The sequence below is a fragment of the Symphalangus syndactylus genome, chromosome 12 (assembly GCF_028878055.3).
Source record: "Symphalangus syndactylus isolate Jambi chromosome 12, NHGRI_mSymSyn1-v2.1_pri, whole genome shotgun sequence".
Lineage (NCBI taxonomy): Eukaryota > Metazoa > Chordata > Mammalia > Primates > Hylobatidae > Symphalangus > Symphalangus syndactylus.
The window spans coordinates 22929154-22955999 of NC_072441.2; the positions used below are offsets into that span (position 1 = coordinate 22929154).

Here is a 26846-nt window from a genome sequence, read left to right on the forward strand (position 1 = left end):
CTATCTAGCATAATAATAATAATAATAATAATAATAATTATTATTATTATTATTATCTATCTATCTATCTATCTATCTATCTATCTATCTATCTATCATCTATTTCTCCTGCCAGAAGAAAAAGGGTTAGGTCTTACCAGCCAAATGGAATTGTTCTTTTATCCAAGAGAGGGAAGTAGAGAGTTAGAGACCAGGGTAACTCTTAAAACATGCTCCTCATACCATATAGGAAAGGCCCAGGGATTAGAATAATATGCTAATACTACACACTAAAGAAAATGTGTTTTTGAATGGACCAGTCAGATGAATACAAAGAAATTAAGGTTATGATTCACAAGCAATGTTAATTTTGTATTGAGATAGCTGCAAAAACAAAAACAAAAAAAGCTGCTGTCTGTTTCTCAAAGAATAGATGAGAGGAGATTGGTGGAGGAGTAGTCATTAGTTTGCCGATGGCCATCTCCAGTCATTAGAAAATGGTTTGAGAGTAATGTTAACACAACACAGCAAGACGGCAGCACAGAACAGGTGAAGACAAACTTGCAGATTCACCAAGAACAGGGTGTCTTTGCGGTATACTCTGCTGAAATAGATACTGTAGAATTATGTTTCTTAGAAGATTTGAAAACTTCACAAAAATTATATTAAGAAGAAAACTATAGAGCAGAGGTAGTTTAGGATGTGCAAATCATGTCTCTGGGTAGTTATATAAACACTAATGATAGGCATTCTCTTCCCATGAGTCCACCAAATCGCAAACTTAAGATTATTGTATTTGTTCACTTACTACCTGCTCCTAAAACCCTGATGCTGTAGACAACTGATGTAAGCCACAGCCTAATCTCACCAGCATTCTTAATACAAGCTTATTTGGGAAAATTTAAGAGATACAAAACAAAATACAGTATATTTTATGTATTTATGTAATAAAAAATGGAATCTGGAGGTTACATATAAATAGCAAATGTTTCGCAATATCCCTGTTCTCATTGTCTATCAAATTAACCACTGGGGTTGGAAAAAAAACCACCAAAAAACCTAAGGGGGAGAAGAATAGTAATCTCACAGCCAGAGATCTGAGTCCTTAACGTCTGGGTTACCCTGTGAGCCTGGGTCATTTACGACTTAGATGGGTGCCTTCATTGTTTTCTCTTTAACAATTTTTCCCCAATTATAATGGATCTTCCATTATGCTTTCCACTCTATTTCATTTCTCTTTTGTGATGCAACATCTTGGCCCATATCCAAAGCTTTATTTATTTTTCTGTATTTATAGAAAGAAATTCACTTTCAGATGCTGAAGGCAAGATAGCAAATGAGGAATTAAAGTGATCATGAGTATTTGTATTCCACTCTTCTTCCTGGATCCAGTACATTCTTTGTCCCCTTGCACCTAGATAGTTCTGGCCAGTGGAATACAAGCAGAATGATGAATGCCCTCTCCCAGCTGGTCCCCAAAATCTTTGTTAAAGTCCCTTCAGCATTATTTTCATTTTTCTGGTATAGTGGCTGGTTCTAGAGCAGTGCTATCTGATAAAAAAATATAAAGCAAACACATATATAATTTAAAATATTCCAGTGGTCATATTAAAAACAGTGAAAAGGGCCAGGTGCAGTGGCTCACGCCTGTAATCCCAGCACTTTGGGAGGCTGAGGCAGGTGGATCACCTGAGGTCAGAAGTTCGAGACCAGCTTGGCCAACATGGTGAAAACCTACCTCTACTAAAAATACAAAAAATTAGCTGGGAGTGGTGGCATGTGCCTGTAATCCCAGCTACTTGGGAGGCTAAGGCAGGAGAATTGCTTGAACCCAGGAGGTGGAGGTTGCAGTGGGCCAAGATCGCACCACTGCTTTCCAGCCTGGGAGACGGAAGGAGACTCTGTCTCAAAAATAAATAAATAAATAAATAAATAAATAAATAAATAAATAAATGTAAATAAATAAATAAATACAGTAAAAACGAGCAGATAAAATTAATTTCAATAATATACTTATTTAACACAATGTATTATTTCAAAACGTAACCAATATAAAAATTGTTTAAAAGATAGCTCATATTCTGGTTTTTAATACCAAGTCTTCAAAATTCAATGTCTATCTTATAAGCACATTTCAATCCAGACTACATGTACATTTCAAGTGCTAAAGGGTCACATATGGATAATGGCCATTCTACTGGATGGTACATTTTTGAAGGATGGAGTAAAGAGAATGGAACAGTTATTAGATGGAAAACCCTGGGTCACTGAATGACTATGGAGAAACATTCCTCATCACTGATCTACAATGAACTGTAATGTAAGAAATAAACCTTTGTCAAGTCTGAGATTTGTCAATTAAGATTTTGGAACAATGAGAACACTTGCACACAGGATGGGGAACATCACACACCGGGGCCTGTTGTGGGGTGGGGGGAGGGGGAGGGATAGCTTTAGGAGATACACCTAATGTAAATGTAGAGTTAATGGGTGCAGCACACCAACATGGCACATGTGTACATATGTAACAAACCTGCATGTTGTGCACATGTACCCTAGAACTTAATAATAAAAAAAAAGATTTTTGGATTTGTGATTATCAGCCAGTGTCCTATGGAAGTTTAAATTATCATGCAGCAAATATTCACTACACTTCCTCTGCCTTCCCTTAACCTCCATAACCTCAACTTTCTTGCCTCACTGATGTCGAGCCTGGGCAGGTAATTTGCTTTGGCCAATGGAGCGCTGACAGAAAAGACAGTGTGCTGATGCTAAGTGTAGGCCGGAAGACTATTTCATGATTCTGATTAAGTTTTGAGCTTTCATCTTCTCCTTTAAAAAAATATGAATCAAAAAAAGAAAAAAACAAACAAAATAAAAAATAAAATTAAGCAAACGAAAAAATATAAATCAGATGACCTACTGGTCCCAGGAAAATGGGAAATACTTTGAGCATTCCTGAAATGAACCTATGGCCTGCAGTTCAGTTCAGCTGTGCAGTCTAGATCTGTGGAACATCAGCTCACCTGCTATTGTTACTTGCAACTGTGTTTTGAGGTGAATTGGTACGCAATGTTATAGTGATAATAGCTGACGGATAGAACTACCCTAAAAGAGTTCTATTCCCCATGGAAGAACCATCTACTCCACTGCCAACCCACAATCCTCTCTTCCTGTTGGTAATTTTCTATGGTACATCTCCTTCCATCCTTCTTTCCCTTTCACCGTCCTCTAACTCATGTTTTCCCATGTTATCAGCCAGTGTTGGTGGGCTTTTTGTTTTATAATTATTTATATGTGTAATTCAGAGGTTAGCCAACTTCTTCTTGCAACTCAAGATCTACATATGTAATCATCCATTCAGTCATTCAATACTGACGTTCTGGGCACTGTTGTAATCTACAAGGATGCGATAGTGATTAAGAAAAACTATTTTCATGGCACTTACGTTTTTTGTGAGGAACAGACAATACACAAATAAAAAATACAAAGAGTGTACTCTTACCACAAAGAAGAATAGAGAAGACTAAGAGATTGGAGATGGGGGTTATTGCTATAGAAATGATTTCATAAACCCATTATTTTATATGTTGTGTAAATATAAACTTCTCTAGAATCTTTGCCTATTGCTAGAAACTTACACTCTTATACTTCTCTGTGGCTTCCAACTACTTCCACCCAATTAGTTGATTTTAAGGATTATTTGTGTCATTCTATTTGTCTTGCACTTTTCTATCTTGCGTTTGCTGAATTAATGAACTTAGTATCACACAAACTATTCATACAAAGGCATTTGTGTGCATATGAGACTTTACTCACTGTTAGTTCTCCCAATCCTAAAAGTCTCAAAGTGAGACTCCCACCTCCTGCCATGATGTTTATTTGCATTTTCTGTCTTTATTCTTTTGTTCTACTTTCTGAATTCTCATTTTTTTTCTTTAGCAGAGCAACTGAGCTAGCTCCCTTTGTTACCTGGCTCCCCTAGTCCGAGCCCCCAGAGGCTCATTTTTTTTTTTTTCACTAAATAGCTTACAAGTTATTTTTCTACACATGGCAACATTCAGGATTAGGGGTATTACATTATATGCTTAAGGTCACACAGCTACAATGTAATGGAGCTGAGATTTCAATCTAGCCTATCTCACTTTAAAACTAATGTTTGTAAAGTGAAAACAAATTTCATAGTTACTTCACTTAGTAAACACGTAAGTTTTTTCCTTTTAATAAATAAGCTCATTTGCTGCCTAGAATCTGCCTAATGGAAAGTAACTTAATCTAATTACTTCCATATAAACTCAGCCATTCTATGAGATAAGAATTTACACACAGATACACAATTGAGGTCTTAATTCTAAGGGTGGTCTTGCCTGTGGCTATCTTTTGTTCATTGATAGTATCCATTGGGTTACTGGTCACTTAGCCTGTTTGTTAGGCCGTGGCCTCTGTAACATATCTATTGCTTATGTCCATTGTCTTTCAACAGTCATTGATGCTAACCTCATTCTTCATTATATTCTTGAGACTCTTCCAGTCACCCTGCTCTCTTTGTCACTTTCATGAGAAGAAAAGTAAGTCTCGCATGCTTTTGCCCAAACCAGATTAATATGTGGGACACTTGGAGATTCTTTCAGGGCCATCTACTTATACATCTTCTTCAGGCAGTGCCCCTTCAATGATCTGCCTTTTCCTTTCTCACCTTCAATTCCCGGGCTGATTTACATGCAAATTTATGCTCTCTAACCCAAGCTGAGCCCTTAGTACCACTTCCAATGCTTTTACTTGTCTGTGGTTCACTCCTTCTCCTATTGACTCACCGATTGTTGCAAGTATGCATCTCTCTCCTTAGTTCTCTTGTTCCTGGTCTTACTAGATAGCATATCTTTCTTTTGAACAAAAATTGGAGATATCAATCAAAAACTTCCTCCACTTCTCTTTTTCTCTATTATTTCCTCAAAAATGTCATAGGAACCATATATGCATTGACAAGGAAGGGTAAGATATGGTTCCTGAATTTATGGAATTAAAAACATATGCTCAAGTACAAAATGAGGGCTATATGCAGTACATGCTAAAGTTTGTAATGATAACAACAAAAGTTTGTATAGAGTTATAGAAACTTTAACTACATTATTTTCTTTTATGCGTACAACCACTTGGAAGATGATATAATTATTGCCCTCATTACAAAGATGAGTGAACTGAGGCTTAGAGATAAAGTGTAATTTGACAAAGATGCCTACGTAAAAAAATAGCAGAATCAGGACTTGCAGTCATGTCTGACTTGTAAAAAATAATAGACTGTCCTGTGAACCTATGTGTGATATTTTGCTAATATTTTGTTGAGTCTGTTCTCTGCCTCCTGTCTTGGCTCAAATCTGGATGAATGTAAGTCCAGGCAGCAGGCTACAGATATTGCCTTGAACTTTATTCAAAGCAACAGTAACATGTATGTCTGTCTTTTCTCCGCCCCGGATTTCTCATTTCTAGGGATCATTTCCAAGCAGCAAAGTAGAAATAGATTAGATGGGACAACATGGATACATAATATACGAATTATTAACCCTACTTCTGACTAGTAGCAGGAGAAACAAAATGTCAGCAGAAGCTAGAAGCTTCTTAAAACACACAAGCTAAAATTTTATAATCTTTTTTTTCATACATAAGTCAGTTTTTTAAATGGCCTATTCCTTTGTCAGGGATACAAACTCTTTCCCAAATCTTCCCATGGTGGAAACTACTTGTCCTTGTGAGGTTGTCTCACTTATTACTTATTTTAATTGCATGCATTTTTAAAAATTTTATTCCCGTTATCATTAGGTGAGATTCCCCTTTCACAAATATCTGAAAAAGGAATATGTTCAGTGCAGCTTTGAACAATATGCTTATATCTATCTAGTACGAAATTCATTATATGCACAGCTACCCTCACTGCCATAGTTTAAAAAAAATGCAACTCACTAAAAAGTACAGCTGGATTTCTCTCCTTTTTTGACTCTATCTTCCCTAAAGTTTGTCTAAACCGAATGTCTCCTTCTGAATTTACTACATAACTCCTTCTAATTCTACCAGCTAACTTGATGCCTTCCTCTCATCTTTTCCCATAGAGTAACTTTCTGATCAATACTTCCCACTTAGCATTCTTAGTCGAGCACAGTCTCAGAGTGCATAAACCATCCTCTAATTGAAAGTTATACCCTCATGAGAGGTACATTTCTTTTAGAACTGACAGCTTAATATTTTGTGTTAAGATTTTTTGTTTTCACTTAGTAATAGAGGCTCGAGTGTTTTTCATCAGCTTTCAAAGTACTTACCTTTCAACTGGGGACTTTCTTATGAAAAGGGACAAGGACTATCTACTTCAATATGCCATTCGAACATACCACAATTCCCATCAGCCACCTCTGTGCCAATGTTAAACAGTGCCCTTTGTTTTATTTACTGGTGATATAGAGTAATCTGCCAAAGATGGTTTCAAGGGGGTGTCCACTGGGTGTAAAAACAATAGAGATGTTGCATATTGTCTCAAATGTATTTCTCTGAGCTCATCAGTGTTGCTTTTGGAAAAAGTAGTATGACTCCCTGAATCACTATAAACATAATTATAAATTTAGAAAATATTATGATGTGCTCACTGGGATTGTAGTTGTCATTGTTAAAATGATTTAGACAGATGTTACTCAAATACTCAGTGTCTCTCTCTCTCTTTTTTGCTGTATGTGTGTGAACAGTCTTATTTCAAGTTTTTTTAGAGAGTTTGAGTCACCTGTGAACTCCACAATCAAAAAGAATTTTCAAAAATGGAAAGTATTCAGTTTGTTGTCACGCCCTTTATTTATAGGAATAAGTTGCCATCCTGAAACTGCAGGTCTGTGAGGTCTCTTTAACCTTTCCACTTCAACCAAAACATATCCTGAGTAGCAGTTTCTGAAAACAGTATCTGTGCAAAGACTACTATAGAAAAAATAATTTTGGAAGAAGCAAGGAAGCAAGATATTATGCACACCTTCTGAATTCCTAAAACATCATTTAAAAATAAGAGTTCTTAGCCAGAGGTACCCTGTCTGCTTAGAGAGAGTCCTTGCATGTGTAGTAGTCAACTGGTGTAAAAACTAGATTTTCTTCTATGTCAAATTCTCCGCTATGTCAAATTGTTTTGTGCAGTAAGAATGGACTCAGTGGTTTATTGGTTGTAATGAAAGGAACAGCCTCAGGGAGCACCTCCTTAAGTTGAGGTGAAGTGAAGGACTGAGGGTTTTCACATGGAAAGTGTATATTATCAAGGACGCTGGAGAGCTCCTCAGGGCGCTCTGCATGCACATTTTGCTTCAGATTACTTTCTTGTGGAGGCACAGTCTAAGCCTTCTACTTTCTCAGTTCCAGAAGCTCTGAGCAGGGGGCAACCATGCTTTGCTTTACAAGTCAGTAATGTGTGTGTATGTGTGTGTGTATGTATGTGTGTTTGCATGTATGTACCATTTTTACTCTCATTGATTTGTGAGGCTTGGTGATGTGGGACACAAAAAGAAAACTTCAAATCTTTAATTATTCTGGCTTTCAGAGTCTTGCACTTAGACCAAAGCAGAAGCTAAATTTGATAGTTCTCTGGTTAGAAGGATGGGTTGGTCCCCAGTGTATTAATACAATTTTCCTGATGTGTTTATTACATTTATATTTTGAAAATACTCAGCTTGGTGCTCCTTCATGTAGATACAGTTATCCTTCATGAAAGTTAGGCACAGAAATAAAAACAGGGGTTGGGAGTGCGTAGTGTGGAATTAAATTGTTCAAATTAATTAGGGATAATACAAGTTCAAACAGAAGAAAAAAGCGTAATATTCTTAAAGGGCATCTAGCATTCTTAAGACTTACCTGAACCAGTTGTGTAATTTGCCTAATTCACATTCATGAATTAGCAGACGAAGCCTGGTAGAACACATAATTTGAAACTGGAGAGGCCTAAGCTGGAATATCAATTCTTCTATTTATCAATAAAAAGTTCTTGAACAAAGTAAGCAAGTTTTCTGGACACCATTGTCCTTATCTGTGGAAAGAGAAATAATAATGAATATTTACTTGAGTTTTTGTATGAAATATTATAATACATTCAAAGTTCTAACTGCCTATCTCACAGTAGGTATTTAGAAATATTACTTATATCATCTACTATCAGAAAAATGTAGTATTGCTTAGTTTTAGCATATCTATTGTAAAATTCTTAAGGGCTTATATTTTAATAAGTTTAAATTCTTAAAATTAACTTCTCTAAGGGGATATATAGATAGTCACGTTAACATCATGCACCTAAATTTGAAGGTCTTTAACACATCTTCCAAAAATAAACATCAAATAAAGCAGAGGTTAGTAAATTGTTTTTTTGTAAAGGATAAATAATTGAGGATTTTGGGCCATAGCATCTGTGTCACAACTAATGAACTCTGCTGTTGTAGTGTGAAAGCAGCCATAATAATTAATAAACAAATTAGTGTGTCTATGTTCCAATAAAACTTTATTTCAGGCAGATAATGTGCCAGATTTGGCTTGGGAACCGTAGTGTGCTGAACTCTAAAGCAGGAAAACAAATGTAACCACATAAATCTCATACATTGAATATAATTGTAAGTCAGAGAAATTACAAACTTCAAAATTGTATTAAGTAGTAAAAGTAAATATTAATTTTTACTGGAGGTACTTTTTACATATCCAATATAAGCCTTTGCAAGGTGGGTGGAGAAAAACTGTTCAAGAAACAAGAGGGAAATAAAAGACCTATAATTGAACTAAAATTAACTATACAAAGAAGAATTCAATTTATGAGAGGAGATGCTGAAAGAAGGTTCTAATAAATCTGAGCACTGACTATAAGAAAGTTACTTGAAGATGAGGGAGGCCTCTAGGAGGCAATCTTAGAAAGGCAACACTTTGAGAACAGGAGAGTAAAAAGGAGAGAAAAGTCTTCCTCTGAAAACTGCATCCTAAAGAGAAAAAGAGCAAGAGAGGAATGGATGATCCTGCAAGACAAAATAAAAATTCAAATAATTGGAGGCCATAACACTTCATTCCTTCTTCCCTGCTGAAACAGCTATCTATTAAAGAAACTACATGTTGTAACACTGACAGAAAAGTGGTCTTAAACTAGGTATTTTAAAAACCACCCAACTGTCAGCCTGCTCACAGAAATTCAGAAGTACAACCAGTTGTCTTAGTCAGTTTCTGTTGTTTATAAAAGAATACCTGACACTGGGTATTTTTTTTAAAAGGAATTTATTTCTTACAGTTATGGAGGGGGAGATGCTCATGGTTTAGTAGCCACATCTGGGGAGGGCCTTCTTGCTGGTGGGAACTCTGTAGAGTCCTTAGGCGGCACAGGACATCACACGGTGAGGGGGCTGGGTGTGCTCACTCAGTTATCTCCTCCTCCTCTTATAAAGCCTCTACTCCCATTCCTGTGATAGCCCATTAATGCATTAATTCATTCTTGAGGACCCTCATGACCCAATTTCCTCTTAAAGTTTCTACCTCCACCTGCTGCCACACTGGAGATTAAATTGCAACATGAGTTTTGGAGGAGACAAACATTCAAACCATAGCAACAGCATAAGAAAAAGCAAATACAACATTTAAATGTAAGTTTTTCAGGTGAAGAAAATGCCATTCCTCCACTGTGGATCAACCAGAAGGGAGAAGAAAATTGTAATGCATAGTTCCATACTGAAGCATACATCCTTAAACGAACACATGAAGAAAGATCTTGTATCAGATATTCCAAATCTATGTACAAAAATGAACACAAACAACAAAAAGAAATGAATTGAGAATGGATTGAATTCAGGAAAAATTAAAAAGAGGTTAAATCATATCAGAAATGAAGACTGATTTCAAGATCAATCTTGGAAATCAAGAATAGAATAGATGTAAAAAAAAAACTAAGATATTCTAAAGAAATTCAGAAAATGATAATGAAAAAGTGAAAAGGGTCAGAGATAAAGTTTTTAAATTAACACAGGCAAGGATGAACCAACATAATTATAACTGGAATCCCTGAAGATGGAAAATTCAACACTGACAAATAAATAATATTTACAACTTTAATACAAGAAATGTTTTCTGAAGTAAAATGAGATCCATGTCTATGTATTAAAAGAAACTGGCTGGGTGTGGTGGCTCACACCAGTGATCCCAGCACTTTCGGAGGCTGAGGTGGGTGGATCACTTGAGGTCAGGAGTTTGAGACCAGCCTGGCCAACATGGTGAACCCATCTCTACTAAAAACACAAAAATTAGCTGGGTATGGTGGCAGGTGCCTGTATTCCCAGCTACTTGGGAGGGTGAGGCAGGAGAATCTCTTAAACCCAGGAGGCAGAGGTTCCAGTGAGCCTATATGGCACCGTTGCACTCCAGCCTGGGCAACAAGAGTGAAATTCCATCTCAAAAAAAAAAAAAAATTAAGAAAGAAAGAAAGAAAGAATTAGCAGGTACTTGGTAAAATTGTCCCCAAATTATTAACCCTGATACATATTTTAGTAAAACAATTAGTTATAAATGTAAAGAAAAAACTCATGGCCTCAGGAAAAGCAAAATGTAAATCAAAGTATCAAAGGAATATTATTTTCAAGGAAAATCATAAAAAGAAAGTATGAGCCAAAGATTTTATATCCATTTAAGTTGTCTCTTAAGCTATATAAAAATAGTTGTAAACATGTAATAACTTGAGGCATATTGTATTCTTGATTTTCCTTTGGGCAAACTTTGAGAGAATAAACTTCATTCAACCAAAAAATAAATAAAAGAAAATTCCAGCAAAAGAAATGATTTAGTTTTAAATATAAGTAAGATTAAGAAACGTGAGGTTGAGGTTGAAGTGAATATGTCAATATGTCATATGTAAATATTATATGCTTTTAGAAAGGAAAAATAATGTAGCTAACGGAAGAAAAGAAAGAGGTAAGGAATAAACAGAATAAGCTCATTGATTTTTTTTTTTTTTTTTTGAGACAGAGTCTCGCTCTGTGGCCCAGGCTGGAGTGCAGTGGCGCAATCTCGGCTCACTGCAAGCTCCGCCTCCCGGGTTCAAGCAATTCTCCTGCCTCAGCCTCTCCGAGTAGCTGGCACTACAGGCGCCCGCCACCGCGCCCGGCTAATTTTTTTGTATTTTTAGCAGAGACGGGGTTTCACCGTCGTCTCGATCTCCTGACCTCGTGATCCGCCCGCCTCGGCCTCCCAAAGTGCTGGGATTACAAGCGTGAGCCACCGCGCCCGGCCGCTCATTGATTATTATATAAGCAATATGTACAATCAAGAAGCTCATTGATTATAATATAAGCAACATATACAATCAAGAAGCTCATTGATTAGTATATAAGCAGTTTAATGGAAATCAAAGAGTATCACTAAAAACAAACTAACAAACCAGAGAGTAAAGATTAAATAAGAAATAGAATCCCACAAATATTTAACAATTATGTAAGTATAAAATATAAATATTTCCAAATTCTCAAAGAAACAAAAATAAGAGAAACACATGATACATATAAAAATCATGGAAACTAAACATAGTACACATAATATTTGTAACACTAAAATTGATCACTCATATCAATAAATGTGAATAGGTTTAACCAGGTATCAAGAGATTTTAAATTTGACTCATAAAGCAGACCCAACTATATGCTTCATACAAGAGAGAAACCTAAAAAAATTTATTTATAAAGAATGTTATAAAGGAAGGAGCAAAGATTTCCAGACAAATGGAAGCAATAAAAAAAGGCTCAGCAGATTGCAATATTGATGTCAATAAAGTAAAATTCAAGAGAAGGAAAGTATTAAACATTAAAATTAAGGGTAGTTATAAATTCTGATAACCATAAATCATAATGAAGATATAACTGTTATGGATATTTATGCACAAAATCACACAGAATCTACCTTTTTAAAACAAGAGTGTAATTAGACACAGCTAGAAACAAACTAATAAAGGCCAACTTTAAGACACCAAATCTAAGTACCAAGCAGATCAAGAAATAAAAATATAAGTAAGATACATATGACCTAAACAAAGTAATAAATAAGTTAAATCTTAAGGAAATATATCTACTGATACTGATACTGATACCAGAGGATCCAACTTCTTTTCAAGTGCACATTGGACATTTACAAAATCAGTTCTGCATTAAGTCACAAAGAGAGTATCAGAAAGTTTTGTAAATGTAACAACAGTCACTGGTCATAATGAATAAACTAAAATGCAATAACAAAATAAAAATATCCTTTCACCTAAATATTGAAAATTACTTCTATCAACAACACTTAGAAAAATATTATAGGTTTGAATACTTAATAAATGTATTAAGTTCCCAGCTCAAGAAGCTATACACAGAATAATAAATGAAAGGTTAAGACAGAAAATAATAAAGATAAAAGCAGAAGTTAACAATGTAGAAATATGAAAGTCAGTTTATCTAATTAATAAATCAAATCTTGATTCTTTAGGAAAAATTAACAAAATAGGCAAATTGTTAGTTAACTTATTCAATTTCCCAAAATGGGATAAGTCCCAAATATGCAATACAAGACAATGACAAGGAAGAAGTAAGTAGTCACAGGAATGAAAGAAATTTTAAAATAATCAAAAGACTATGCTGTTGACATTTATGCAACTATATTTGAAGAAGTAGATGAAAGAATGATTTCCTAAAGAAATACTCTGTATTAATTTATTGAACCTATTAGAAATAGAAAGTTTAAATAAACCAATTTTCATATAAAACATATCAAGAAACAACTTTGTTATCAAGAAACAACCTCACAAAGGAAGTTTACAAAACATTTAAAGTCCAGAGAGTCCTAATACTACATAGATTGTTTCAGAGCATAAGAAGTCAAGGAAAATGTTCAAATTCTTTTTATGAATCAAATATAACATTAATACCTAAATATGGTGAAGACAGTACAAAAAATAAAATTATTGATCAATGCAGTGCACAAACATCAATGCAAAAATGCTAAATAAAATATTAGCCATCAGAATCCAACACCATAATAAGAAAATAAAGTACATTATGACCCAGTAGAGTTAATTCCAGGAATGCATGTTTGGTTAATATTTGAGTATCTATCAGTGCAATATATCATATTAATAGATCTAAGGAGAAAAACAAAATTGATGAATACTTTCTTAAAACAAATATATGAATCTATATGTATCTCTATATATCTATATATATTTTTATATATATCTCTATATATCTATGTATCTCTATATATTTACATTTATAGATATATTTATTTATATATAAATATCTATATCTACATCCATATATTGATATAGATATATATCGATATATATCTACATCTATATATGGATATAGATATATATCGATATATATCTACATCTATATATGGATATAGATATATATCTATATATCTACATCTATATATGGATATAGATATATATCTATATATCTACATCTATATATGGATATGGATATATATCTATATATCTACATCTATATATTGATATAGATATATATCGATATATATCTACATCTATATTGATATATATGGATATATATCTACATCAATCTACATCAATATATCTACATCTATATATAGATGTAGATATATTGATGTAGATATACATCTATATATAGATGTAGATATATTGATGTAGATTGATGTAGATATATATCAATACTCGGCCTCCCGAGTAGCTGGAACTACAGGTTCATGCCACCATGCATGGCTAATTTTTGTATTTTTAATAGAGACAGGGTTTCACCACATTGGCCAGGCTGGTCTTGAATTCCTGACCTTGTAATCTACCTGCATCGGCATCTCAAAGTGCTGCTATAGATCTATATAGATATCGATATCTATATCTATATCTATAGTTACATATATTTATATATAGATTTATATATAGATATTTATATATAGCTATCTATATAGCTATATATAAATATATAGGTATCGATATCTATATATCGATATAGATATAAATATATAGGTATTGATATCTATATCTAGATATATATCTATATGTATTTATATATAGATATCTATATCTATATATTTATATAGATATAGATATCTATATTTTTATATAGCTATATATAGAGATATAGATATAGATATCTATATTTTTATATAGCTATATATAGAGATATAGATATATATGTATCTAGAGGCGTAATCACCTCAAGGTCATCAAGGCAAAGATGCTAATTACATTCACTAATATTTAACATTATACTGAAGGTATTAGCAAATCAAATTAGAGAAGTGGAACCTATTAGAGTTGTAATAATTGGATAAGAATTAAAAGTGTCTCTGCAGATGATATAATAGTATACCTGTGAAATACTAGAGACTCAATGAGCTAACTTAATAAAATAATTCAGTAAGATAGCAGGTATAGGATTAACCTGTAGAAATCAATGACCTTACGTTACAAACAATAAGCAGGTTGGGGACATAATATTAGAGAGGCTCTATTTACAATAGTAGCAAAGGAGATGGAGTAATGGGGGTAAACTTAACAAGGAGTATACCAAACCTATATGAGAAAATATTTATAACATCTTAAAAGATACAAAAGTAGACTTAAACAAATGGAAAGATTGGTGGTTGTTGTTGTTTGTTTATTTGTTTAATAGTGATAGGGTTTGTTATGTTGCCCAGACTGGTCTGGATCTCCTGACCTCAGGCGATCCATCCACTTCAGCCTCTTGAGTAGCTGGGACTACAGGTGCATACCACTATGCCTGGATAATTTTCTATATATTTTTTGTTTTGTAGAGATAGGCTCTCACTGTGTTGTCTAGGCTAGTCTTGAACTCCTGGGCTCAGGCGATACTCCTGCCTCAGCTGGAAAGATGGTTTTTATTTTCAAACAGAATCTGTTACTATAATGCAGCTGTCAGTTCCCTCCAAATTAATTTATAGATTTAAAGCAATCTCAATAAAAATAGCAAATTTTTATGAAGTTACGAAAATTGATACGAAAGCTACTATTGAAAAATAAATATTGCAAGAATAGCTGAAAAACACTGAAAAACTACAAGAGCCCTGCCAAATATTAAAACATGCTGTAAACCCCTTGTTAAAACAATGTGCAACTGGTAGCTAAATGAATAGACTTGTCAGGGGAATGGAATGGGAAGTACAGAAAGACACAGAAGTCACACGGATATTTGGTTTATGATGAAGGTGAGATCTCAAATTACTTGGCAAAGATGGACTTTTAAATAAATGCTTCTGGGACTATTGGATTGACAATAGACATTGAGAAAAAACTAGTAAAATAAAATCCTTATATTCATTTTACATAAGCATTAACTCCAAATGGATAAGGGATGTAATGTAAAATAATAAAACCATGTAAGTACTATAAGAAAATGGGAATAAATTCCTGCATAACTTTGGTGTAGGCAAAGACTTTGTAACTATGCCTCAAAATTCAGATTCAGGAAAAACAATGACTACATTTAACTATAAAAAGTGTCGTATGACAAATTAAAGTTAAATGACAAAATAAAATAATGTGTTAATAATATATATCTCAAGTATTATAAAAGGAAGTGATTCCTAATTTATGAAGGACTTTTAAAAATTGAGAAGAAAGGCCGGGCGCGGTGGCTCACGCTTGTAATCCCAGCACTTTGGGAGGCCGAGGCGGGCGGATCACGAGGTCAGGAGATCGAGACCACGGTGAAACCCCGTCTCTACTAAAAATACAAAAAAATTAGCCGGGCGTAGTGGCGGGCGCCTGTAGTCCCAGCTACTCGGAGAGGCTGAGGCAGGAGAATGGCGTGAACCCGGGAGGCCGAGCTTGCAGTGAGCCGAGAGGGCGCCACTGCACTCCAGCCTGGGCGACAGAGCGAGACTCCGTCACAAAAAAAAAAAAAAAAAAAAAAAAAAAAAAAAAAAAAAAAAAAAAATTGAGAAGAAAAAGATCTTATAGAAACCTGGCAGAAGACATGAACAGACAATTAATGAAGAATATATTAAAATGGTTCTTAAATATAAAATATTTAATTTCACTTATGATAAAAAAATCAAAATTAAAATAATGTTTCTCTACTATCAAATTGGTAACAGTTTATAAACTCTGCTGGGATTATCCCTTCCTTGGCTACAGCCTGGAAATTCTCCCAATGCTGTAAACTGGGGTAATTGTAGATGTCACTCCATTTGTTTCACGTATCTCAGGGGTTACTGTTCTTTACCTTCTAATATTTAATGTCTTGAAAGCCATTTTTTCTTGTATTTTGTCTGTTAATTTTAACAGGAAGTGTAAATCTAGCCCAGCTACTTCATCTTTTCTGATTTGAGCCACAGCCTATTAATTTTTTTTTTTTTTTTTTTTTTTTTTGAGGCAGAGTCTCGCTCTGTCGCCCAGGCTGGAGTCCAGTGGCGCGATCTCTGCTCACTGCAAGCTCCGCCTCCCAGGTTCACGCCATTCTCCTGCCTCAGCCTCCCGAGTAGCTGGGACTACAGGTGCCACCACCACGCCCAGCTAGTTTTTTGTATTTTTAGTAGAGACGGGGTTTCAGCGTGTTAGCCAGAATGGTCTCGATCTCCTGACCTCGTGATCCACCCGCCTCAGCCTCCCAAAGTGCTGGGATTACAGGCGTGAGCCCCGGCGCCAGGCCGAGCCACAGCCTATTCTTAACCTGTAGATATTTACAAGTCGGCAAATGTCTTGAGAGGAAAAATCAGCTTAAATATGTCAAGCTCACTTTTAACAAGAATTTTCTTCTTTCTAGGACCTTGGCACTTAATGTCCTAGCTGCCTTGTTGCTTGCTGATGGTTTTAAACAGCTTTTTGTTTTATTTATCAGATGATATGGGTTGGCTCTGTGTCCCCACTCAAATCTCATCTCAAATTGTAATCCCCACATGAAATGAAAGGCCTGGTGGGAGATGATGGAATCATGGGGGCAGCCTTCCACCTTACTGTTCTGAAAGCGAGTTCCTTCTCAGGGGATCTGGTTGTTCGGAAGTGCGTGGCACTTCCGCCTTTGCTCTCGCCCTCTCCTGCTCCACTCTGGTAAGAGGGGCTTGCTTCCCCTTCACCTTTCATCATGATTGTAAGTTTCCTGAGGCCTCCCAGTCATGCTTCCTGTCAAGCCTGCAGAACTGTGAGCAAATTAAACCTCTTTTCTTCATAAATTACCAGTCTCAGGTAGTTCTTTATAGCAGTGTGAGAATGGACTAATATATCTGATACTATAGTTCTTCTGAACCAAAGGATTGGTCTGATAGATGCATTTTCATTATAGGCAGATGCAAAAGACTCAACCAATATCTCTTTCTAATATGGCTCTTGCCTCATTCTTTCTAGTCTTTTCTTTCTATAACTCTGATTAGATATATTGGATATTCTCCTTTTTCCTCCATGTATCTTAATGTCTCTTTCACATATACCATCTTGCCCCCTTTCTGTGTTGAAATCTTTATTTTTAATGATTATTTAATTTATGATTTCTATCTTTAGTTGGTTAACTTGTCTATTGTTTTGTAAATTTCAATTAATATAAGTCGTTTTTCCAGGGTTTCTATTTAGTCCTTCTTCAAGTTTGTTTGGGTCATGTTTGATAGTCTTTTATTTCTTTTGTGATACTTTAGTTTCTTTTACCTCTTGAAACATATTTTATATATTGTGTTTGATATTTCAGTTGTTTTTAGATTTTGTGACTTTGATTCTTCAGTTTATTATATAATTTATTATTCAGTTTATGCAGAATCCTTTTCATAATTATTTATTTCCTTGGTGTTTTTGATTTTCATTCACCATTAGAAAATTTCCTGGGAATTTCATCTGTGGGAATTCCTTGACCTATTTATAAAGTGCATTATGTCATAGGGGATTTGCATTTCCTTTCACTTGGTTGTAGTTGTATGACCAATGAGGGTGACTTTAAAATTATACTTTTAACCTTTTGAGGGAAGAGGCACCCCACAAGTTGTATGAGTTCAAGTTAAAAAATTCAATTATTGCTGGTTAGGAATTATAGGGGAGATTTTTCTCCTCTCTATCCAAAAACTAAAACTGAAGAGAAACTTTCCTGAATTTTTAACTGTGATCTTTTAGCTTATCATCTGATCATGTCTCTCTTCTGGGATTTTTTGTTTCATTGAGGGTTACTAGTCCAACCTTCTACATTCATTGGGCACCAACTTTTTTCTCTTGTTCCTGATAGTATGAGTGGCTGGCCAGTTAATATCCAGGCTCCTAAGTACTCAGGATAAGATGTTCCAAACCCCCTGAGAGAACAAGGCAACAGAGCTCATCTATATTAATGCATTAGGATCTTTTGACACTTTGGGCCTTAGTTTCCCTTTTATTGACAGCTCACACAATTATTAAAAATGTAATTTAAATGTCAATAGTCATTGTTAAGAGTGTAACTTAAATTTGTGTACTAGAAGGGTTTCTATTGCACATCTAGTCTACTATCTAGTCTCCCATATTACTGGAAACTGGTCTTTCCAATCTACAGTGTCATACTGTAATCAGGTTATATACTTAACAGTAAATATTATAAGGTCTTATGTGTTTAAAACATTTGCTTCTTTGTAAATGTCTTCAAGATGAAGGATATATTCCTTACCATGGCACCTGATCTCCTTCATGATTTGATACTTACTTAGTATTCTTTGTTCTGTTGAAATACTTGCATTTTTTCCCCATATAATATATGTATTGACTCAATGCCTTTACTTGATTCACTCTCAGCCAGAGGTTTAGTTCAATTTTTGTTGACTTGCCTAACCAATACCCATTCTCAGGCCTGAGGTGATGCTTTGAATAAAAATGCTTTTCTGGGGAAGCATTCTTTGATCTGCCACTCCCTTCCCTCATATGCATCATATTCCATCAGCCCTCTGACTCCACCTGGTCTTTAAGTTGTAGCACTTATCATACTGAAAACATTTTGAGGTCAAAGGCTTCCTTATTTATCTCTTCATCCATGGTGCCTGTTATGGCACTTACCAATAACAAATCCAATAAATGTTGGATGAATGAATATCCTTGTTAAAAATGCTATTACATAACCCAGAAGCTTTAATTGTTGTTTCTTTTTTTACCATCAGTTTTACAGGAGCATGTAAATAATATTTTATACTTTAGTGGTTTGAGGAGGTATAACAGCCCCCTCTTATTGGCAGGGGATATGTTCCATGACCTCCAGTGGATGCTTGAAACCACAGATAATACCAAACTATATATATACTATGTTTTTTTCTATAGACACATGCCTATGTTAAAATTTAGTTTATAAATTTGGTATAGTAAGAGATTGACAACAAGAATAATAGAATAGAATAATTATAATGATATGCTGTAATAAAAGCTTTGTGAATCAGGTCTCTCTCTCTCTCTCAAAATATCTTCATATGTTTGGACCATGGTTGGTCACAAGCAACTGAACCCACAGAAGCAAAGCAGAAGATAAGGGGAAATTACTGTATTTTCATGAAAAGCTTTCACACACATCATCTCTTATGTTAAAGATGACATAGCCTGAATTTTAAAGGTTTATTAGGATTCCAAGGCCAGGTTTAGCTCTGCACTACACCTGTCAGCCCATGAAAATTGTGTAACCCTTAGCTTTATTAATGCCAATGTGTTAACAATAGTGTAATGCTGCTGTTTGCTAATATGATGAATATTTCTAAACTTTTTCAGTTTTCTTCATTGAACCTTTTATTTTATAATTGCAAAAAGTTTTGGTCTAGTCGAAATGAAATTTCATAGTTTTTCTATGGTGCAGTTTAAATGCTGACAAAATCAATTTGATATTAATATTTTTCTCTTTGAGGATGGTCATTTTCCCAGGGCTCTGAAGAAATCAAGATATTTGATTATCAAAGCTTTTCTCTTAATATTTATGGAGCAAAGTTCAAAATTTAGAAAATAAATATCAGATTAAAAGACTGATGATATAAGGATATTTTATTAGGTAAAGATGCACATTTTGAATATTATTTAAATATACAGCACCTAAATGGAGTGGGGTGTTTGATCTCCTTGAGCACTAGCTATGGTAGCGAACAAGGGGATTCATGAAATTCAAATAGAAAATATGCAATAAACATGGAGATCAAAGCCTACTCAAGCTTATCTCAGGAAAAATGTAGCAGAGGTGTTTGAGGTCAAGACTGAGCTCAGAGTGGCTAATTAAAAAAAAAATTGAAGTGAAATTCACATAACATACAATTACCCGCTTTAAAGCATGCAATTCAGTGGCATTTAGTACATACATTCACAGTTTTGTGAAACCACTACCTCTCTCCAGTTCCAAAAGTTTCTATCACCTCAGAATACCCTTACCCTCTACTCAATAACAATCATTCTTTATTTTCTCCTACTGTCATCCCCCGGAACCTACTAATTCTGTTCTAGCTGTAAGGAATTGCCTATTCTTGTCAGTTCCCATAAAAAAGAATAATAAAATATGTGATCTTTTATGTCTGGCTTCTTTTATTTAGCATAATATTTCAAGGTTCATGCAAGTTGTAGCATATATCGGTACTGAATTCCTTTTGATGGTTGAATAATATTACATTGTGTTTATATACCATAATTGGCTTATCCACTCTTCTGTTGATGAACATTTGTTTTTTTTTCTACCTTTTGACTATTGCAAATAGTGCTGCTATGAAGAATCAGAAATAAGTACTTATTAGAGTACCCAGTTTTGATTCTTTGAGGTATATACCTGGGACTGGAACTGCTGGGTCATATTGAAATTCTCTGTTTAACCTTTTAAAGAACCATCAAACTATTTTCCACAGTGGCTGTGCTATTTGACATTCCCATGAGAAATGTATGTAGGTTCTTATTTTTCCACATCCTCACCAACACATGTTATTTTTCTATTTTTTTTTTGTTAACAGCCATCCTAGTGAGTGTGAAATAACATGTCGTTGTGATTTGGATTTGCATTTTCTTAATGACCAATGATGTTGAACATCTTTTCATATGCTTGTTAGCCATTTGTATATCTTCTTTAGAGATATGTCTATTCAAGTAATTTGCCCTTTATTTGATTGGGATGTTTGCTTTATTGTTGATGAGTTTAAGTTTGCTTTATATATTCTAGATAGTAAACCTTGTCAGATATATGATTTGCAAATATTTTCTCTGATTCTATAGGTTGTCTTTTCACTTTCTTGGTAATGTCCTCTGAGACACGTTTTTATTTTTAGGAGGAATGTTTATTTATTTTTTCTTTTGTTGCTTGTGTTTTTAGTGTCAAATCTCAGAATTTATTGCCAAGTCCAAACTTGTGAAGATTTGCCCTTATGTGTCTTGTAATAGGTTTATAATTTTAACTCTTAATTTTAGGTCTGTGATTTATTTTGAATTAATTTTTTTTACATGGCATGAAGTAGGAGCCTAGATTCATTCATTATTTTATACAATTGTTTTCCAATTGTACCAGTACAATTTGTTGAAGAGACTATGCTTTTTCTATGAAATGGACTTGGCACCTTTGTTAAAAATCAGTTGGCCATAAATGTATGAGGTGGGGGTTATTTGGTTCTCAGTTCTACTTCATAGGTTTTTAAGTTTATCCGTATGTCAAGACTATATTGTATAGATGATGCTTTGTTTCCATTTGGGGTATCTGAACGATTATCTTCTCAAAGAAAAAGAACTTTTCCCTTCCTTCTACTATCAAATGATAGAAAAGCGGTGTAACAGCATATCCTTGCCATTCCTAATACTAGTCAATTACCTATAACAAGAAATGGAAAAAGATGGTGATCATATCCATAAAATCAAATTGGAGTATTATGATATGGTAGAAAAGAAGCGGACTTTGGAATTCAACCTGTCTAGGCTGGAGTCCCAGTTATAGCTGAAATATATTGGGCTTGTAATTTTAACCTTTCTGAACCTTAATCGACACTTCCGTTAAATGTGGATGAAAATACCAATCCTATAGTATTTTTGTAATGAGTAGGCATGACATATGTAAATTTCTCCTAGTTCAGTGCCAGACACAATTTGTTATAGAAAAAAAAAAAGCTATCAATAATAGTTTTTGGTTTTTTTTTTAGAGAGAACCATACGTGGAGAACTATCTTAACTTTGAAAAATGGCCTTCTGCAGACTTTAGAAAAGCATTCCATCTTCCCATTTCAAAGTATGCTTCCTAGGAAAATGGCATCTTACTTATTAACCATTATATCTGGCTTTGGAAGTCAGGAGTTAGTGTCTTTTCATTCGGATGCCAGGAGTATGTGAGTGTGTGTGTGTGTGAGTGTGTGTATCTCTATGAGTACATATCCACTCTGTTTGCTTTTGTTTTATATGCTGAGTCTGTAATCCTTACTGTCAGGCACCTTTATTAATATGCTTTGTAAATGTGTCTGAGGTCTGTGAAAGAATCCATAAAAAATAAACACAGGTAATGCTATTGCTGGCAATTGAATGAATGAGGGTCTTCTGACTACCATCCCCTGAGTGTACAGTTTTCAGATTTATAATGAAGCCACTTTTTAATATAATTGGATTGTAGATAAGAGAACTTAGAGCCAATTTATTTCTTTGCAAGAAAATACTTGATTTACATCACATCTCTGGCACTGGAATCTGATCTCTGCAGAAAGCTAGAGATTTGTACACAGTTATACCTGGGTTCAAGTCCACATGCCACCACTGACTGGCTGCATAATCTTCTGGAGTTACTTCACTTCTGGAAACCTTGGTGTTTCATAGGTTAAAGAGAAAGAATACCTCATAGGGCTCATTATAAGAATAAAATGCAATTGTTGAAGTGAAAGCGCTTTTTGAACCATAAAACACCACATACATGTGAGCTTTCATTATCATTAATATTTAGCACCATTTATGAAATTGTGGAATCTTAAATTAGGAAGGCACCTTACGAGTTACTTTGCCAATTAACCACTTATGGATTTCCTCACTAAAAAGCATGTCCTATTGCTTTGTTGATCTTGCAGTGGATCCTTAGATGTGGTACTATTGTAGTGTAAAGTGACATATCCAGTTAAAAATATGACTCACTCAAAACAGGCCACACTCTCCTCAGTGGTCTAAGATAGTAATGTTTTCCATGTTCACAGGCAGTTCAAATGCCTTTGGTGAATCCAAAAAGGAACTTCTGCTTTAGATTGCTTCTTCAACAGTCCAGGGCCATGCCCTCTCTGAGTGTGCAGATAATGCTTGTTGATGCTAATGGTTAACTTGGCCGATTTCTTCTTCCCTAGGTTTCTATTCTCATCCATAGCCGACAGAGACTTACACAATTTGAGCACAGGGAAAATAGCGGCAGGGCATCCTCAAAAAAGAACCTTAAATACTGTAATGACAACTTCTAAGAACGTATTAGGCTAGTTGCTCCATGACATGGTTTGACTCTCTGTCCTTACCCAAATATCATCTTGAGTTGTAGTTCCTATGATCCCCACATGTCGTGGGAGGGACCTAGTGGGAGGCAATTGAATCATGGGGGCGGCTACCCCCATGCTGTCCTCCTGATAGTGAGTTCTCACGAGATCTGATGATTTATAAGGGGCTTTTCCTCCTTTGCTTGGCTCTTCTCCTTTGTGCCGCCATGTGAAGATAGGCATGTTTGCTTCCCTGTCCACTAGGATTGTAAGTTTCTTTTTTTTTTTTTTTTTTTTTTTTTTGAGACAGAGTCTCGCTCTGTCGCCCGGGCTGGAGTGCAGTGGCGCAATCTCGGCTCACTGCAAGCTCCGCCTCCCGGGTTCACGCCATTCTCCTGCCTCAGCCTCCGAGTAGCTGGGACTACAGGCGCCCGCCACCGCGCCCGGCTAATTTTTTGTATTTTTTAGTAGAGACGGGGTTTCACTGTGGTCTCGATCTCCTGACCTCGTGATCCGCTCGCCTCGGCCTCCCAAAGTGCTGGGATTACAAGCGTGAGCCACCGCGCCCGGCCGGATTGTAAGTTTCTTGAGGCCTCCACAGCCCTGTGGAACTGTGAGTCGATTAAACCTCTTTTTTTTTTTGAGATGGAATCTTGCTCTGTCACCCAGGCTGGAGTGCAGTGGCGCCATCTCTGCTCACTGCAAGCTCTGCCTCCCGGGTTCAAGCGATTCTCCTGCCTCAGCCTCCCGAGTAGCTGGGACTACAGGCGCCCGCCACCACGCCTGGCTAATTTTTTGTATTTTTAGTAGAGATGGGGTTTCGCCGTGTTAGGATGGTCTCAATCTCCTGACTTTGTGATCTGCCCACCTCAGCCTCCCAAAGAGTTGAGATTACAGGTGTGAGCCACCGTGCCTGGCATTTTTTTTTTTAATAAATTACCTTGGGTATGTCCTTATAGCAGCATGAGAATGGACTAATACACTCTATCACTGTGGTCTGATTTTAGATATTTCACCCAACTCTAATTTATAAAATATTTGAGGTCAATGGGAAGATGCTGTTTGTGTATCTAATTTATTCATTTTATTCTCCCATCTCCAGAAACATTCTCATCTTCACTGAAGTAGTAGTATATTTTTCCCAAGCATAATTAAGAACTATGTCAGAAAGTGTGCAATTTCAGGATTGCCATTGATAGAAACAAGACAAATCACATTTGTTTTCTCAAATCCTTGATAATAAAACGATGAAAATATGAAATAATGACATATAATGACTAGAATACATAATATTTTATGATGCTTTTCTATGTTGTACAGTTGTCTGCTTGCACACAGCATTCACTCCCCATTCTTCTAGTAATGCCACCATAATTTTTTTTAGAGAATTATCCTTTCTTCACTCCTAGTCCATGTAATTTGGGGGTGTTGGCACCACTCCATTTACTACTTCAACAGTAACTTATTTATTTTTAATATACTTTTTATTTTGAGATAATTATAAATTTACATCCAGTTATAAGAAATCATACTGAGAGATCACATACATGCTTTATTCAGTTTCCTCCAGTAATAAAATTTTGCAAAACCATAGTATAATGTAACAATCAGAATACTGTCCTCGGTACCGTGAAGATACAGGACATTCCCATCACCACAAAAATCTCTTTTATATCCACACCCACTTCTTTCCTGCCCTCATGTCCTCCTTAACTCTATTAACCACTAATATGCCCTCCACTTCTCTAATTTTGTTATTTCAAGAAAACTATATAAGTGAGATCATACAGTATCTAACCTTTTGAGACCCTTTTCACTCAGCATAATTCTCTGAGATTCATTCAAATTGTTACGTGTATTAATAGCTTGTTCCTTCTTGTTTCTGTGTAGTATTCCATAACACAGGTGTACTACATTTTGTTTAACTGTTCACCTACAGAAGGACATCTGGGTTGTTTCCAGTTTTTGGCTATTACAAATAAAGCTGATAAAAACATTTCTGTACAGTATTTTGGTGTGTGTGAACATACATTTTTATTTCTTTGGGAGTACAATTGTTGGTTTGTATAGTAGTTACATGTTTAGTTTTTAAAGAAATAGCCAAACTATTTTCTGGAGTGGCTGTACCATTTTATATTATAACCAGTAGTGTATGAATGGTCTAGTTTCTCAGCACCCTCCCTAATATTTGATGTGGGTACTATTTTTTATTTTAGTCATTCTGATAGGATTGTAGTGATATCTCCTATTGGTTTTATTTTTAAATTTTATTATTTACTATAATTTACTTATTATTATTATTTTTGAGACAGGGTCTCATTGTCACCCAGGCTGGAGTGCAGTGGGGCCATCTCGGCTCACTGCAACCTCTACCTCCCAGGTTCAAGCGGTTCTTCCGCCTTGGCCTCCCGAGTAGCTGGAACTACAGGTTCATGCCACCATGCCTGGCTAATTTTTGTATTTTTAATAGAGACAGGGTTTCACCACATTGGCCAGGCTGGTCTTGAATTCCTGACCTTGTAATCTACCTGCCTCGGCATCTCAAAGTGCTGGTATTACAGGCCTGAGCCACTGCACCTGACCCAATTATCTCTTTCAAATATTTCTTTGTATGTGCTAGAAATAAGAAGTCCACTTCACTGTGATGGGAAATGTCAGGGAGGTTGTGTGTATTGGAGCAACAGGCGAGATCTAGGAAATTTCTGTATCCTATGCTTAATTCTAGTGTGAACTTAAACCTGTTTAAAAATAAAATCTAGTCTTAAAAAAAGAATGCGTATTTGCTGTTGTTAATGAAGTGTTGTATAAATATCAATTAGCTCAAGTGACAGGAGTGACAATTTCAAAACTCTTTGTATGTCTGAGCTGAAATTGACTAGTTTTAAAAAAATTCCTGGTATTTTTCTACTGTACACCTATTTTAAGGTGTAGCTATTCAGGGGCATCAGCTGAAAGTCTGAGGTGTTTACTGGGTTTCTTCACCATAGTAGATTCTGAACTCCAACATCTGTCTTCCCAGTTTTATAAGACTTCTGAGAGGTTACCTTAATTTCTTGGCCTATTAACTTCTACTTGTGAATTGGCAAATAACTTGAAAAAAATGATGTTCAATATAGGTCTTACCTCTTTGTCTTTCTCTTCTCTATGGGATCTTGACCACTGAAGATGCTTAGAAAACTCTCTGGGGTGTGTGTGTATGTGTGAAAATATTAAATTTTCAATCAATATTTTTCCAGTCCTCATAGTTTTCCTTGGTAATTGAATTGGTCTGATACAAGACAATCTGCCATAGCTGGAACTGCAAACTTTAACAATTATATACTGAGCACTTCTTAACTGTCAGGTATGATTCTAGAATCTCTGTTCTAGCCCTAATGGAGCATACATTCCAATGAGTCAGTCAGCCTAAGGAAGGAATATCAGTGAAGCTCAGCCAATCCAAATAATGTCTAATTGATAACTGGTTATTTCAGCAATAGGCTTATGCAAAATGCCAAGCCAAT

The 26846-nt window shown here is 35.3% G+C and overlaps 2 long non-coding RNA genes across 4 annotated transcripts in view; one reads left to right on the forward strand and one right to left on the reverse strand.

Annotated features, from left to right (window-relative positions):
- Positions 1-26846, forward strand: part of LOC134734052 (uncharacterized) — a 293059-nt gene that overhangs the window by 135291 nt on the left and 130922 nt on the right. The gene's annotated exons all lie outside the window — the stretch shown is intronic.
- Positions 1239-26669, reverse strand: LOC134734053 (uncharacterized). Of its 2 annotated transcripts, XR_010117458.1 has the most exons (4): positions 26467-26669; positions 7849-8020; positions 4794-4862; positions 1239-1530 (listed from the first exon to the last, which is right to left on the reverse strand). It is a non-coding gene; the product is annotated as an uncharacterized lncRNA (long non-coding RNA). The 2 variants fall into 2 exon arrangements; XR_010117457.1 differs by lacking the exon at positions 4794-4862.